Here is a 6,000-nt window from a genome sequence, read left to right on the forward strand (position 1 = left end):
CAATATTTAAGAACATAGTCTTTTGTGTTACACAAACCTTTCTGTATGTCATACAGACCACTTATTGACCATATGAACTTGAGTTGATTACTGAATCTTTCTGAGATTCTGTTTTCTTGTCTATGAAATACTATGTATAAAATAAATAAGCTACAAGGATATACTATACAGCACAGGGAATATAGTTAATATTTTATAATAACTTTAAATGGAGTATAATCTATAAAAATATTAAATCACTTGTTGTACACGTGAAACAAATACAATATTGTAAATCAACTATATTTCAATAAAAAAAGAAATTAAAATTTAAAAAAAGGAGATCAAAATACTACTTACCTCATAAGGTTGCTGTGAGATTAAATGAGATAAAGCCTACAAAATAAAGTCTACTACTGGTAAATGGTAAGCATTTATTATCATTATTTAGTGCAAGTTTTTCTTATTTTATTAGATTGAGCCATTTGCAATTGCCATTTTTGTATGTCAGAATGGTAGAATATTGGTGGCTTCATGTGATTCAACTTCGTGTATGTTGTGCTTCTGGATGGGCTTTATGTTGGTTACCATCAGAGTTAAGGAGACTAATCTCCTTAATAGTGTACATAAGGAAAGGATTACGGTGTCCAAAGGCTGGAGGTCCAGGCTTACAAATTTTAAGTTTATTTCAGTCAGATTACACTTCTTTGTATAACTGAGCATTTAACTCAGGGCTGTCTACATAACAGATGATTAATAAATATTAGAGTAATTTATATATACAAAATAGGTGAACTTTAGGAAATAGGAAACTACTTTTTAAAAATTACCCTATATTCCTTAGTTATAACGTTCCATTTCTGATACCTAAAACCAAGTTGACACATCATTTCAAAAACTCGAGTAGCAAATATGTATGACTTGAGTTGACCTGATTGAGTTTGTAAACTAGATCTATCATGTAGAAACTATTTCACTTCAAACCAGTGATTCTTGATGAAAAACAAGGCTGTGCAAATCATAGCATGAAAATGGATGTTGTTAAGGGTGAGGGTTTCAGTGATATCTCTGTCTCTCTCCAAAAAATGAAAAGAGATCCCAGATCAGGAATAAAAGGAGCTAAAAATTGCAGAGTTCTCTCTCTCTCTCTCTCTCTCTCTCTCTCTCTCTCTCTCTCTCTCTCCAGCCCAGGATGAGAGTACCATGAGAAGTCAAAGGAAGCTTGGGATCTTCACACCTCAACCCATGCCCTAACCCATCCAATGCTGCCAGATCTAAAAACCATAGTTGTAGATGCAACTTTGGTCCCTAGTTTGGGTCCAGAGAAAACAGTTTTGTGATGGTTGTTTAGAAGCATGATCATTGGATGTATCTCAGGTGAGTTCTACTGAAAAGCCAACTAAAGACATATAAATGTAAATTTAAAATATAAATCCAGAGGATGTTTTAAAATCTATAGAGACAAAAAGTAGATTAGTGGTTGCAAGGGTATGGGTGCTGGGGTAGGTGGGACTCAGGGGTGTTAGCTAAGGGATGCAAGGTTTCTTTTCATGGTGTTGAAAAAGTTCTAAAATTGACTGTGGTCATGTAGTTGCACAACTCTGTGAATGTACTAAAAGTCATTAAATTACACACTTTAATTGGGTGAGTTATATGGTATGTGAATTATATCTTGTTTAAGATCTTTAAAAGAACAAATGGGGAAAAAAAGAAAAAAGGAAGAAAAATTTATTTCACCAATCTTTAATCCTATAATGAAGATATATAAACCCTGTAAGCTTTTTTTTTTTTTTTTCTTTTTGCGGTATGTGGGCCTCTCACTGTTGTGGCCTCTCCCGTTGCGGAGCACAGGCTCCGGACGCGCAGGCCCAGCGGCCATGGCTCACGGGCCCAGCCGCTCCGCGGCATATGGGATCCTCCCAGACCGGGGCACGAACCCGTATCCCCTGCATCGGCAGGCGGACTCTCAACCACTGCGCCACCAGGGAGGCCCATAAACCCTGTAAGCTTTTTGGTGTGTAAGTCTTTCAGTCTTTGTTCCATGCTATGAGAGCTTTGTAGTAACCTACCTTTTTAAACTTAATGATATAACTTGAATATCTTTTTGTGTCAATGTGCATTTATATAATCTTTATTACATGGCTACATAGTACTCCATTTATTTGCACAGACCTACATTTCCTTACCCAGTCTCTTATTATTAAATATTTAGATTGTTTCTTTTTTTCTTTTCTTTTTCTTTTTTCTTTCTTTTTTTTTTTTTTTTACTATTTAATACTTCTTTGTACCTAAAAAATGAAAATGAACAGGGAGAATTTTTGATAAAAGACTAGATGATCTCATAAAATTGTCAGTGGTACAAGAAGAAAAACTGACTTTTTCTTTCCATTAAAATGCAGGCTTACATTGTATAAACACGTCTCTATAACACATAAACACCTGCTGTGTGCTCATTGTGCTTTGTGCATCTACAAATGACAGCAACTATCTGTCCTTAAATCAGGCCTGAATTACCACTTCATAGGCAATATTCCTAACTCCTTTTAGATAATAATTCAAGGTAATGGTATATCATACACCAGATAATAGGTTGTTCTCTAAGACGTGTTTTGCTTTCACAAGCTAAACCATAGAATCCAATAATGTTAGTGCCTGAAAATCATCTATTGAAGCCCTACATCATTATATAGTAGATGTGAAATCTTAGGCCTAAAGATGTTAGATGACTTTTCCCAGGCGACTTAGTCTCTAATAGAACTGAGATTTGAACCCAATTCTCTGTGAGTCCAGAGTATTTCTGCCATTTCACATTGGCACCCACAGCCAATCCCCTCTCTACAATACCTTCCCTACAATGCCCAGCTCTAAAAACCCTTTCCCCCATCAACTTGTGGTGTGAGAGAAGGAGCTTGATCTGAAACAAAATTCTCTTTTTCCACTGCTAATTATAGTTAAGAATTGAGAGAATGCTATCTGCTAATGCAATTAACACTAAGGCGTGAGTGGCAATAGGTTACTCCTCCAGGGAACATACGTGTTTTAAAAGAAAAGAAGTCGCCAGTATCAATACGGCTGTCTTCCAGACTAAGGTGACAGACAATTTCCTCGTCTCCTAAAGGATAGTGCTCTTCATGAAGTTCATGAATGAGCACAAGGCACTGCAAACTTGAAGCTTATTTAAAATTCAGTTTTAGTGGGGGCCAGGTTGAAAGATGAAAAGGAAACAGATATGAGACGTTAAAAAGATAGATTTTATATTTCTTTAAAAAATTATGCCCAGGGAAGCAAGACCTAATTCTCTCTAAATTCTTCCCCATGACCTCACCCTCCACTTGCTGCCCACATGAGGATCACCCCCTTTGCATTATGGGAATCGTCTGCCCTGACACGTCCTGGACGCTGCTTCTCCTTCCAGCCTTTCAGCACCAAATATTGGACACACATTCTTTAGAGGCTGCGGCTGCTGCTGCCTCGTGCGACCAGAAGCCACACACCACAGTCTACCAAGAGCGATGGGACAGGTTATCACAGATCAAATTCCTGCGGCAGTCACTTCCTTTCCTTATCGGGGAATCGAGGCTTTTTATGAGCACCAGCAGTCCTAACAAGGCTGACTTCTTGCAGTGCAGTCTGGGAGGGAGCCCTCAGCTGTGCTAAGAGAGGATGCTTTTAAAGAGGGAGACCAGACCGGCCAGCCTGGGACTATCAGTCATGCACTCACTCACCCACAAAGGCCAACTGAACACCTATAGCTGCCAGACCTGGCTGGGCACAGGGGAGATGATGAGTGAGGCTTGTCCTTGCCCTGGAGGAGGGTGCGTGGACAGTACGATAAATGTGCAGAGTGCCGTGGGGGACCCTGCACTGTCTGACTGTAAGAGGACCTAGGGATTATCAGGCTTTACTCACAAGAAGACCGACACTCAGCGGGTTTAGCATCCATCGTGTGGCCCTCCTTGAATGGGTTGTGCCGCCCATATTAGAACTCAGACCTGGCTCCCTGCTCAGCACACTCCGTGACCTGTCCACAGTCCCCTCCCCCAAGAATCTATAGGATAAATCATAAAGAGAGAATAGGGTCTTTATTCACACATTGCTTCTGTCACTTCTGTGTTAGATCATCACGACTTGTTGAGGCTGTCTTTAAACAGAGATTACCTGCTCAGGGACACTTCTTGGCGTAAAACTTTCGGAATATCATTCCCAGATTTATTCCCTTCAAGTCTAAACCAGCTCAAATATTCACCATTAAGAACATTCACATAATACAGTGTTATAGTAGAAAAGCTCTCCTCTCCTTTATTTTGCCAAAAAGAATAAATAAATAAACAAATGTGTTGTTTCTAATCTTTTTTCTTCCCTTCCTAAACAATTTCTTCCCAAACTCATAAGGTGGGGCCCAGCAAAGTAGGTGTCCATGCTGGAAGGATGGAGAGTGGGAACCATGGTGACCCAGAGCAGGGAGTCAAGGTCTGAGTTGGGTGCTTCCCACACAGGGAAGGGGCGCTGGTGGCTCTGGAGGAATCGGTCACTGCAGGATGATTGATCAAATAAGTAAATAGATTAATGGTAATAGGAGTCAAATCCCTCACTGTCAAAGAAGGGAGTTAGGGGCTTCCCTGGTGGCGCAGTGGTTGAGAGTCCGCCTGCCGATGCAGAGGACACGGGTTCGTGCCCTGGTCTGGGAAGACCCCACATGTCGCGGAGCAGCTGGGCCCGTGAGCCATGGCCGCTGAGCCTGCGCTCCACAACGGGAGAGGCCACAACAGTGAGAGGCCCGCATACTGAAAAAAAAATAAAAATAAAAGAAGGGAGTTACAAATATGGAAAGTGGGGAACTAAAATGAACCCCGTGGTGTTAAATTTAAATCAAGGTATTGGTGTTAACTATGATTTTCAATTCATATAGATCTAAATGATATACAATTGATAAACTGAAAAATTATCAATATCTATAGATATAAAATGCAATACATATACATCTATTTCTAAACATGTATGACTATTTTAAAATATGTGTGTACATACATATCCTCCCTCACTCTGACCACTGAGAAGGTAAGGGCAGAGATACTGAGATATGAGTATCTCTGTGGGCACATCTTGAGCCCAGATCCTGGCTTCTGAATGTCATTCTTCAGTGAAAGAAACCAGAGCTCCTTTTAGAAATGGCTGATTCCAGGACTGGAGCAGGGAAATTACAAGATGAGCCTGGAACATCTGTTGTCCTCAAAAGACAGTAAAGAAGGACACAAGGAATGATAAGGAAACAGAGGCCAGTGGAAAACCTTCCCTCTGGCCAAATCGAGGACAGTTTGAGCATCCAATAAATAATCATAGTAATGGATTACAACCCATTGAATAAAATCAGGAACCTGGCATTTACAGATACAAAAAAAAATAAATGAATCAATTGAATATTCAATGAGAGATGGAATAGTTACATGGTTCCCGAGTATCTCTCAACAAAAACCTCATTAAGTATAAAGGGAAAAGGAGTGACTGACTACATGAAAAAGCTTGGCAGAAGCCACCTTAATCAAGGGATCAAAGTGAGCATCATCAGTAACAGAACAAGACAAAGCCAAGTACCCGCTGTTGGGATGCGGTGAGAAGATTACACCATCACTTCAGTGGTACTCCTGCCAGTGGTGTATAACCTGAATTTAACCCTAAGGAAACATCAAATAAAAGTAAATTGAGGGACGCACTACAAAATAACTGGTCTGTAACCTTCAAATGTGTCAAGGTCATTAAAGTGAAGGAAAGACTGAGGAACTGTTCCAAACTGCAGGGAACTAAAGAGGCATAACAACTAAATGCAACTCAGTGATTCTGAACTGAATCTTTTTTCTATAAAGGACCTTAATAGGACAGTTGGCAAAACTTGATTGGGAGCTTAAGAATTCATTGGTAACAATGTACCAATGTTCATTTCCTGACGTGTTGGTTGTACTGTGGTTACACAGGTAGAAGAATGCCCTGGTTTGCAAGAAATGCAAATAATTCATAGGTAATGGG

Source organism: Mesoplodon densirostris, chromosome 14 (genome assembly GCF_025265405.1).
Source record: "Mesoplodon densirostris isolate mMesDen1 chromosome 14, mMesDen1 primary haplotype, whole genome shotgun sequence".
Classification (NCBI taxonomy): domain Eukaryota; kingdom Metazoa; phylum Chordata; class Mammalia; order Artiodactyla; family Ziphiidae; genus Mesoplodon; species Mesoplodon densirostris.